This window comes from Tachysurus fulvidraco, chromosome 6, assembly GCF_022655615.1.
Source record: "Tachysurus fulvidraco isolate hzauxx_2018 chromosome 6, HZAU_PFXX_2.0, whole genome shotgun sequence".
NCBI classification, from domain to species: Eukaryota; Metazoa; Chordata; class Actinopteri; order Siluriformes; family Bagridae; genus Tachysurus; species Tachysurus fulvidraco.
Window position 1 is genome coordinate 22,542,564 of NC_062523.1, and position 12,540 is coordinate 22,555,103.

Below are 12,540 nucleotides of genomic sequence, written 5' to 3' on the forward strand. Positions count from 1 at the left end.
GCCAGATATGTGCCCAACCCATGCAGTACAATCTCTTCAGTTGTCCAGTGGCCCCTGATTGTCTGTGCGGTGCGGTTGCCCGTAGTCACCGCACTGGGCCATCGCCCCTGGCGCCTGCTCTCAAGGCCAGCCTGGGTCGTAACTGTTGGCCGGAGCAGGACCAGAGCCAGAGAGCGACCCGCATGCTGCCCAAGCTGACCACATAAAGATTGAGTCGGTTTCTCCTAGTGCCCACATGGAAATGGGCTCACAGCAACCGCAGACACGAGCAGCAGCGGCTCTCATGCGCCTGGCTTGGCACTGCTTCATTCTCTTTACCACACAGCACAATGTGTGCATGAATACTTACTGTCCGCAGGTTAATTACAAAAGACAATTTTGGCAGCAGGTGTGTGTATGTGTGTGTAACTGTCTTAGCTGTTTAGTCACATAAATGTACTATTTTTCAACCAGGACAGTTACAGTACCATAGTTAACCAGTACCACAGTTAACATTCTTATAGCCTTTCCAGTTAAGCTTAATGGTTTATCAGTGACCCTTAAGTGGACCCTTGATAGTCTTCAAATGTGCCCTACATTGGTCTGGTGGTATTGTGTTATTGTATGAGACTGTGGTTTTTTGGTCATTTAATTGACCTAAAGGACTTCTGTGATTTATACATCTGGAATGATTCCACATTTCCTGTTTACAAAGTAAGCAAGAAAACACTGATTCTGATAGAACTCTAGGTACAACTGGTACGTATTCCATTAAGACAAGAGTGGTCAAATATAATTTAAAAACATACATTTCAGACCAGCATGTTGCATAGACTCCTTAGAGGGGCCTTCAGGCAATAAGGTTCCCCTCTTGGCACATTATGAGGAACTGCCTCTAATATAAGAGTTGTAAAAAGTAATGCATTTATGAACCATCTGTGGTGCTGTGACATGAGGCAGTTTCTGTAATAATCACCTTTAGAGTTAATGGGGATTAACTGTTGTCTTAAGGGCCCTGAAAATTTTTCTAGAGTTTGGAATGTGTTTGCTGCACCATTGTCCATCCTTGGTTGATGAGTTTCTCTCAGTGAGGCTAAATAGGAATGGCCACAGCTTTTCTCATATAATGCAGAGAGGTTCTCTGACCTTGTGACCCATATCTGCCCCATCATTTATGGTTAGCTAACTTAGCAGGCTCATTAGGTTCAGTAGTGGAAGTGGGTAAACCCCGCTAGCAGCACATGGTCACCTGCCAGCTGGCCGGCTAGAAGGTAGATGTAGAATATATAGCACAGAGAGAGACCCATATACAGTATATATGTGTGCATTGGATTTATGTAAATAGTGTGCCATACTGTATATTACTTGTCGACATTTCTTAGAAAGTTACTGTATCTGTAATGACAAGATACAGTGAAATGCACTTTCAATTTACATAATGAATTCTTAGTGTAAGAGATTTGTCTTTGCTGGGGCTGTTTTTCTGTCACCAAGAACTCTTCAACTATTGACTAAGGAACAGTGTGGTGCTACAGGGGCAATAAGGTTGTGAGATCAGATTAGAATTGAGGGTGATCCACTATGATTTAAGTACGGTAATGGAGACAGAAATGTGAAATGTTCATGTGGTGCAAAACCAAACACATACACATGTACTGTACAGTACATTCTGTATGTGTGTGCAGCTTGATGTGTGCATTATGTCTGGTAGTACAAAATTGCAGGCTGCAAAATGATGTCTTTGTGTGCTCATCCCTGAGATTTGCAGGGCAGGGCTACCTGCAGCACCAGTTTTTATGAGCGTTATGGGAAGTGAGAGGACATCAGGTGATCTGCTAGGTGTCCATAGATACAATGCATGGCTCCTCCCTCAATAATCAAGCTGGTTAAAGTGCATTTTATGGGAGGTTTAGTGATGAATGTCAGTGTGAGTTGTAAAGAGGAAGTGTGTGTGTGTGTGTGTGTGTGTGTGTGTGTGTGTGTGTGTGCATATGGTGAATCTTTGGCACAGAATAGGATCTTTATGACACCATTGTAAATACCAGATCTGATCATTTAAGATAAGCAGGAGCAGGAGGATGATGAGGAGTAGAAGGCAATGTAGATAACGATCTCTGACAAGCCATTAATGATTCTGACCTTTGTGAACAATCTTATATGAGGTTTGGGGTGTGTATGTATTCATTGGTGACTGATGAATATTTATCTGAATTTTTATCTAAACTTGATGGCTAGATCTGGTACCTGATGACTTTTTATATATTCTTCACTGATTTCTCCTATGTATAATTTTACTGGCCCAGTCATTTACACTCCCAATGATTGTAAATTATTTTGTATCAAATTAATTAATTCACTTTCAAATACATTTTGATCACTGATGTTGTTTTCTTATTTATGTGGATTTTAACAAGCACTTATTTATGATGAATGTAATCTCACACTCACCATCGTAAATGTCTTAACAGTCTTAAACATATTAACAGATTAATTTCGTTAACACTCTGCTTTCTGATTCCTTTAGAACAGACCAGTCAATCACTGACAGCACAAACACGCAAGTGGCAACTTCATACAGCACTCTCATGTTCAGTAATGTGGCTCTATGAATATTAAGTGTTGAGAAATATAATTTTGTGTTCTAGACATTAGATGAAAAAACTGACATAATGAGACATTACAGATATTTCAGACTATAAGTTGTTTCATGAGACTATTGTATGTACTGTAATTTGTTTGTACATTGAGGGATTTTATGCAAAACTAAACCCATAGATTTTTTAATTACGAGTGACTTAAGATCTGTCAGTACCTCACTGTTTGATTAGTTGTGATTCCCAATAATAATAGAGCGAAGATTCTCTCCATAGCTTTGCTCTTTACATAGCCAGTTATCCATGTCCCATCTCTGCTAGACTGATTACGTTGGTGATTGTCTTATCAATTCCTTCACTCTTAGATCATTAAGATGAAGGCTATAGGCTGAAAGCGATAGTCAGATGGTTACTGTTAATGTTTACTAAGATATTTGTATGATGTAGATGGGTTAAATGTGACTCTAATGACTATCTCTCATGTGGGACATGAATAGCACGTCCTTGATCACTTAATGACCTCTTTAAATGCCTAACTCATCAACAGCTTTTTTGACAGCCCTAGCGTGAGAATGAACTTTTTATAAATGTCATCTTGGCTCAAAAATGACATCCATAAAATATTCTGCTCACCTTTATCATTACTTTTTTAGTGGCTGTTTAACAATAATGCTGTAAAGTGCACGCTTATTTTTACGATTGCAGTAAAAATAAAAAGCAGCCGTTAAGTAGTGTTAAATGACTTGGCTGTCTCTTTAGCTTAATGACTCGTTTATGTTTTATAGTGGGAAGGCATATGACTGTCATCAATAGAGTGGTAGGACAGTCCACATGATGCTTTCCCACACATTATGACTTTAATACAGAATTAAATGACAGAAAGACAGTGCAACAGGCAAACAGACATGCCATGTTATCAAGCCAATGACCTCATCGATTCTCATTGCCTGCCTCCTCCATACACTTCCATTCTAAAATGAATGGCTAATGAAAGCTCATGAAGGAGGCCTGGTCACTGTTGATCTAATTAGATGTGCACAGTGTAATAACAGCTAACATGGTATGTCTTAATAATGCACTTAACGAGGCAGTGGGACTAAAATAGCTGCATAGTTAGTGTGATATATTTTGTAGTATAGCTTCCAGAATGTTCTGCATACTGCAGTGAGCAGCAGTTTGGTAGGTGGTAAGAAGAGACTGGTTCAGGCTGTCAGTAATTCAAATAACCACTCTATACAACTGTGGTGAGTAGAAAAGCATCTAAGAATGCACACCATATTGAACCACTGAGGCAGATGGACTGGACTGGCAATGGACTTTTGTAATAATTATCTATGTGTTGATCTGTCATGGGACAGTCACTGAGAGAGGTGTGTATAACCACATTATGATGCATCTTTAAAGTGGCGGAGATCAAAATGCCAGTTAGTGACACTGAGTAATGCCAACTAAGGTCCCATAAAGCAAGGCATCTATTAAGTGAAGTGGCCTTTAGCAGTGTGCTTCTCATATGGTAATAAAAAACAAAACACACTGACTTAGCACTTATTACAAACTACAAGAAACCTAGAAAAGCTCATAAACAGTGTTTATAAACAGGAGGCTTTACACCCATAAGGTCAGAAGGACCTTTTTTACAAGATTTTTTTTCTCATTGGCTAATAAAATGGCTATATTGTGTGCTCATTTAGTCATAACTAAAACTGGGAGGGACAGCAAGTTCAACATTAGATCTGATCATTAACCCTGGTCTATCAGGATATTGTACATGTACTGTAAAGCCCAGTAACAGTATAATAATAAGCATTTATTTACAATTTCAGGACATTAAAATATAATTACACGAAGGGTTACATACAGATCAATACATGAGCATGAGTCAGTCAAATAAAGTATATTTAATTAAACAATTTCATGTTTAAGATACAGCCACTTATGTTTCAGTGCTGTCTTTACTACTGCAGGTCTTTAAACTGAATATTGACAATACACAGAGATGCAGAAAAAAGTGTTGTACCTGGAGAATGATTTGTGGTGAGCCAGTGCATCTATGTAGAGGTTAGACAGAGCTTGTGGCACTGTGGCTCCACTCAGCTGTGTTCTGTCACTCCCTCAGCATGAAGGGCCAAGGAAGTTCTTGTTCGATCCATAGCAAACATCTGGCTAATATCAATAGAGCAACTAATGCTTCCGCTGTGATCTGTTCTATGAACAGAGATGCCTTTCAGGTGCAACATCCCTGCAAAGAGTCAGCTTGTCATCTCTCTTCCCCTTTGCTCTCTCTCTCTCTCTCCAAAATAATAACATATACGATAACATTCATATACTGTATAAATATGGACCATGTCCTATTGGCATCTGAAATCACATTACTGACTAATCCATTTCACTGCTATGCTACCCTCCATTTATACATATTATTTGTGTTGTTCATGTTTGAGGCTTGGGTGCTGTCAGTTTAAATAAGAAGCTCTTAAGCTCTCCATGTATATTATAGAGGTTTGTTAAAACAAATCTAAGAAAACAATAGTCCTACACGATCAATACGTTATACTTAAGTATATTCAGAATAAAAAAAACTCATTTATGTATACTGCCAATATTGAGGTTACAAGATATTTTACACACAGCATTCATCAAGTCATGCAGGATTTTAGATAGTGTCAGTGTGAATGTGTGTACTCTTCCTTGTTGTAAAGATTACGTAACACCATATTGTAATTATGGCAGGTGTGTCATAGTCTGGTGTGCTGCACATCAGTTCATGCTGTTTGACTGTTTTTAGCCCTTCAAGATGTCAATGTTGAAAGCCTGTTTTCCAAAAAAGTGTCATTGTATTACTAACTACCTATTTTTATTCATGTGATTGTTAATTAGTGACCACATCAGGAACTTCATACTACTCACAGCTGTTCATTACAGTCACTTTAAATTAATGGGAAGCAATCAGTAGGTTTTCTCCTACTGGAGTAAAATAGACTGCAGTAAAAAAACAAAACCACAGACAATTGGAAAATAGCATTTATGGTGATAGTTTGTAGCCAATCTTTTGGCAAAACTGTTTTTGAATTGTTCCTATTTTAATTCAGTATAAAACTAAGACTAACATATGACATACAATTTATTGCAGTGGAGGACATTAATATATTCATATACTGATATATAATTGAACTAATATAACTGTAACTGTAATATCAAAAGCAGTTGATGGTGAATTTGGGAGTATTAAACAGTTGTAGAATCATTATGTTTAGCAAAAAAGGTCTTCAGGGTGAGTAGCTGGGGATCCTGGCATGGAGGCCATCCTCACTGATTGCCTGCCTGGTTGAGTTAACGATCCAATAAATGTGAAATCCAGCACTCACTCGAATAATGGAATGTATGATGGGAGCAGATGCTGAACTAATGACAACCCGGTGACACACAACCGCATGCCCTCACCCTCTCATCCACTATGGGTGTGCCAGACAGCAAGACCCTCCATATTTTTCACAGCCTGTTCTTCAGTTGTCTGCTGTCTACGTTGCTGAGGGTTAAGAAGAACAATACCTGCTGGTAATTACAAACACCAAACTTTAGTGCTTCACAAACATGAAGTGACAAAAATAAAATAGATGGCATGTTTAAACAAGAATGAGAGCGATCATCACTAGTTAGCTTGACCAAACTAACATTGTTGAATCAAGGTTGCTGTCTCACACTTTTGACTGTCAGCACTCACACACACACACACACACACACACACACACACACACACACACACACACACACACACACACACACACACACACACACACACACACACACAGACAGACACACACACCGTATGCAACATTGGACCTGGTTGGCTGTGGGAAGCTCAGTGGGGTAAAAGCAGTCAGCGGTGGTTGATGCTGCTCCAGCTTGCCAGCAGATGTGCAGGCCTATGCCCCATTGCCCTGTTCCAACCCCAGCCACATGCAGCGCTTCCCACAGCTTCCTGCAAACACACACACGGTGCTGCCAGGTCACATTCAATTCACTTTCAATCCTGGCACTGCCTCTAGCTTTACTATCCTCACAGCAGTGTAATACTGGTGCTGTTACAGACAAAAAAAATCAGTTGCTCATTTCAGTAACACTGTTATTACAGCTGAAATAGAAGAATACTGACTCTAGAACTGCCCACATGGGCACCAGTGACTTTCGGCATGTTTATTCTGGACAAGCGTGGCACAGCATGGTATGGTAAAAAAAATCTCAAACACCATTTTGACATAATTGGCATTGTCAAATACCTGCTAGTGTGATTAATTATTGTGCTGAATTTGTTAACAGTTCTTGTCAGGATACAAGGGATGAGGGATCATTTATTTGTCAAACACAATCACAGCATTGTCTCACTCGAGTCAGATCATCACCATTTTGGAAAACATATTAGTATTGCTGAAAATGAAATGACATTAAAATTCCTATTTCTGTTAGACTTTACCTTCTGCTCAAACACTTCCTTAGTGTAATATACCACAACTTGAAGCTTGACCACTTTTATTGGTGTTTACTTTTAGCATGATCTTCATTGTTTACTTTTAGCATGATCTTCACTCAGGACCTAGTCCACATCTACCTACATTTATAAACAATGCTAAGCAATAAAAAAACAACACTTGACCATGGTAAAAATAGCTCTCTTTTCAGGCACACCACATAGTCTGCCTCCTTTTAAATGCTTAAGGGTAGAAGTGGAGCTGTGTGTAGCTTTGCATAGCTATGTAAGTCTGTGACAGTACAATGCCAGTGCCCATTATGAAGTCTATGTGACGTGGATCAGTGCAGGGATATTCCTTTTGTTCTTTGTTAAGCAAAAGTCTCATGCAATGGATGGGAAGAAAGAAAAAAAAATCTTATTGAGCTATAACTGGAACCTATGCTCCTGGGGAGTGAAGATATGCTGTATAGCGTGTGGTGTGTGGGAGTTCAATCAGTGCATCAGGAATTTAAACAACACATAATTGATAAATCGTGTAGCATGAGGGAACTAATTGGTGCACTGCTGCTGCTAGGTGACTATAGAGTTACTATTGTACTCCCAATGTATTACCTATTATTTCTTAATGACACTATCATTCAGGAAGATATACTGATACTGGACTGCTATTACCATGATGTATAAGAAATCTCAAAATGTTTGATGAAGTAAGGTAAAAGGAAACTGCTGAAAAATGCGGTCTCCGTTGACTGTGAATGTGCCCCATTTTGCTTTTGCCTAAATAACTTGATTCGCTTTTACCACCAAGACAAGGAAATGTCTGGACATGTTTTTTCTCTCTACAGAATAATTCATTGTTTATTTCTTAGGTGTTGGCTTGTCCTGTTGTCCTGTTGTTTATGCAGCAGTCAGGAGGTGCAGCCAGGTGGAGTCAAAAGAGGAAATGAAACAAGGGGACAGCTATGACATGTCTGGAAAGTTACATGTGGTTATCCTGGACTGGGGAAATGTATTTTTTATTTTCCTCTACACAGATATTTCACATATATACATAGAGAAATAAAACTAAAGAAAATTATTATTATTTGCTTATTAATACATTGTATACATTGGAATGAATGTTTCATTCTCTCCTTCAAACCAGCGCTTGGGTACACATTTAATTTAGTGGCCTTTATTTTATTTGTAGCTGTCAGCAAAGGAAAGGGGTTTGGGGAGGCGGTATTTGGCAGCCTGTCACCTCACCTCGGCCCTGATCAGCCTCACAGGGCCTGTAAGCAGAGTGCAAAAGCATGTCGGCCCAACACCATGCTGTTTACAGTGCAGCCCAGAAGCAGCCTCACTAAAGGGCCTCACATCTAATAAATAATATAGAGCAACAGACGGTCTGGAGAAGCGATCAGTGTGTTTCACTGTTTGTGAGGCTGTGTATGTGTATGTAAATAAGATAGCTATGTTCAAATACTAGAACAGGGCCTAATATTGTGAGGTTGGATAAAACTGTCATTATTCATTAGATAAAATTAAATCAAATTAGATATCCATAGACTTTTTTTTTTTACACATACAATGCTTATATGTAGAGTGTTACATACCAAATTTGACTTTTAAAAGACACAAACCAGAAGAAATTGATTTAATTTTTGATTCAGTATTCATATTGAGATTCATTTTAATCTAGAATATTTCTAACATATGGAAATGTTTTCTAATTAATTTTGAAATATCCTGTATTCTTTAAAAATATATTAACAGGATATGTGATAGTCAAAGAGGACAAAGAGCTAACAGAGCACATTAGGGAGGAGAGGTGGATGGAAAAACTCTCAGCGATCTGCTTTATTGTTGGGTTTAATTAAATTTTCAGCTCTAATTACAATTAAGCCACTTAGTACGTATAATAATGTTTGCATCGCAGAGCAGCACAGATGCAGTCCATCAGCTAAATCAAATATTAAAGCTGCCGAGGCCCGAATTAATAGCGCCGTGGCGTGAAGCCCTGCTGCTTGTGGACTCACTGCTCAGCTTCTCCAAGCTCCTCCATGTGACCTATATTCACTATGAACCACGTTTCATGGGAAAAAAGGAAAAACATTACTAAATGGAAAAAAATTACACCAGGCTAAACAGCCCATGAGAGCTGGAAAGTATTCCTGGGCTGTGAATCGTTAGTCTAATGCAAAATTAGTGTTGTGTTGCCAAATTATTCATGACCTGAGAATGAGTGCTTTTTAAGCCCAGTGTTGAATTGCTCGATTCACCTTCCTCCTCTGCTTTTTTTTTTTTTTTTAAAATTTGTGCTGATGTTCCTTGCTCAATCCTTCAACTATGAATCTTACAGTGAAAATCGTCTGCATTATTAAAGGCATTTTATAATATAGGACTGTATTTGCTTGTATGGGGTGAATTTTCTTTCATCTCCATTCGCATGCAAGCAACACAATCTTCTTAGCTATCAGCAGACTCTAAAACTGTGATCTTGAGTGAGTTGTGTGTGCTAAGCCGTGCATTTGAAATGTCCCTTTTTTCATTTAAGCTGATTATGTTTACTGTAGATGTCACAGTTCAACTGATCAAACAACATTACCTTGTAATAAACCAGATGCTTTTCAGATCAAGTTCTGCATATTATGCTACAAGGATTGCACACCACTGCTCCACTCTGTGACTCTGTTTTTGGGAGTCGGTGGATCTCTCGGCCAGACTGAATCCTCCATTATGGGCAGAGAGGAATGTGGCAGGGTGCAGGTTCTCCGAATGCTAGAGTCAGGCCTTCAGTGCGGCGGCATCAAGGCATGCCTGGGTAAATATAGCAGCCATAGAATAAGCCTAAATAGAAGGCTCCTCTTAGGGTAATAATTGGGTGTTGCTGCCCTACATTACAATCACACATGATCAGCTAAATATTTCTGCACAGAGACACACAAACAAAGCATAAACCCAAAATATGGTAAGAGAAAAAAAATCACTACACAGAAAAAATCAAATGTGTGTTTGTGTGGAGAGAGAGAGAGAGAGAGAGAGAGAGAGAGAGAGAGAGAGAGAGAGAGAGAGAGAGAGAGAGAGAGAGAGAGAGAGAGAGAGAGTTTAGATCTTGCTGGTTAACATGAGAAAACTAGGCAGCTTTTAATTAAAAAAAATCAAAAAGGTGTGTGTGCATGTTGAACCATAGTATGTTAAAATAATTCTGAGGACAATAAGACCACTAGGTCTAAAAAAAGTTCTACTAAGAATGAATCTTAATGCTCATGTGTTTGACAGCTTTTTCTTTAAGTTAACATTTGGTCTGGATTTGATGCAGAAGAACCCAGCCAACAGAAAACATTTCAACTGAACAACATGTTGACAGCTTGTAGTTGTGTAGTAATTGTTCAAATTGTTACATGCCTACTGTAAGATGTAGTGGTTGAGAATACACTCCCAGAAAGATCAATGTTTTTTTCACCCAGTTAGAGAAATAAAGCTGTCAGCGATGCATTACTACATCTAGTAAGGTGTATTTTGGTCATTCTACAATAGAAGTGTTAAATGTACTTGCCACCTTCTACATAAGTGTATAAACTAAAGTGGAGATATGTGTTTTTCATCCATTTACAAGATTACAGGATGCAATGCTGGTTACTGCTATGATACTGTATTTCAAAAGAAACAATAACAAGAATATTACTGTTTTGTTCCTTGTTGGGATCACTGTGCCAACAGACTGAGAAGATCGGCCTGGACTTCAGTATCCCTTGCCCCAAAGCTTTTAAAGACAGCTGTGAGATAATCTGTCTCTAAGGTCCTGCTCAGTTCTGCTCACAGTTCCCTTTCCAGTTTTGCCATCCTAACACTTGGCCTGTCCTTCAGTAGTTCTGTAGATGTCCTTCAGATGTTTGTCAGATGCTCATCTACAGACACTACCCCTAGGCTTGGCTCCAAGGATGGGTCCCAGTAAACCTAATACTGGCTTTTGTATTTCTGCTAACAGCTCTTGATTTGGCTCATGCCCTCTGCCAACTCCTTTACTCTGTGTTCCAGTGCAGTTAAGGCCTCTCGTTCTCTCCTCTCCACAGCACTACACAGCCAAACCCTCTGTTAACTGCTGTTCTTTATGCCACAGAGGAGCTCAGCTTCCTTTTCCTAACGGCCCTGGCAGTCATCTGTTGCCCACTTAACTTCCCATGGCACTAGTACAGTGTCAGGGAGAAGAAGTTGAATAGGCATTAACAGAGTTTGGTCAAAGCCTGTATAAGTGCAAGTCCCAATTAATTTATTTTGACCGTAACAACTCTTCATTGTCAAGTGATTAAATCATTGTCAAATCACTCAAGTGATTAAGAGATTGGTGCATGTCAAAAAAAAGTCGAAAAATTCACAAGTTATAAAGTTAAAATATCTGTAACCCTGACATTATAAAGTGCTATAGTAGAGAAATTAATATTATGTTTTTAATTACTTTATGTTCAGTTGATTATGCTGCTGCATGGCAACATATACGACATGCAACATGCCTTATCTCTGTGTCCCTGGAGAATACAATAAACTGATCAATTTAATTTCACAGAAGAGGAACATCAACACACTGTCTTTGTTGACTTTTACCAAGTTTTTAAGGTGTCTTTAACATCATGAATCCAATTCTACTGCTTCTTTCCAATACAAATACAGGAAGGAGGATGACTGTGATATAGTAGTGGGAATCTTATATAGTCTTTAACCATGAAGTCAGGATTTGAAGTATTAGTATTTGGCTAGGAAACGAGCAAAAGGGGAAAACTCCAGGGGCCACCTGGGCTGAGTTTAGCAAATCACCAGTTTTGAAATTGAAATTGACAGAATGAACATATTGTTCTACTAAAAGTCTGTTTATGAATTGGTCACTTGTTACGTCTTTTATGCCCCCCTCCCCATACCCGCCCAATTTTCACTGTAGTTACACAACTGCATTTCAGCTCTTCTACCTTGTTAGAAAACAGGCTTGTCTGCACACATAATCTACACTAGTGTTTGTCTAAAGATTTAAAGGAAACTTTATTTCTATCTATCTATCTATCTATCTATCTATCTATCTATCTATCTATCTATCTATCTATCTATCTATCTATCTATCTATCTATCTATCTATCTATCTATCTATCTATCTATCTATCTGTCCCTTCCTAACTATGTTTTTGCTACTCCCCTGTACACCTTATTATATATATATATATATATATATATATATATATATATATATATATATATATATATATATATATATATATATATATGTGTGTGTGTGTGTGTGTTATATATATATAACTATAAATATATATATATATATTTTTTTTATATATATATATATATATATATATATATATATATATATATATATATATATATATATATAATAAGGTGTACAGGGAAGTAGCAAAAACATAGTGCAAGCTTTTAAAACAAGGCTTTCTCTGCCCTGTCTGATTACAGAGAAATTCTTTTCCAGTGGCAATCAACACACACACACACACACACACACAC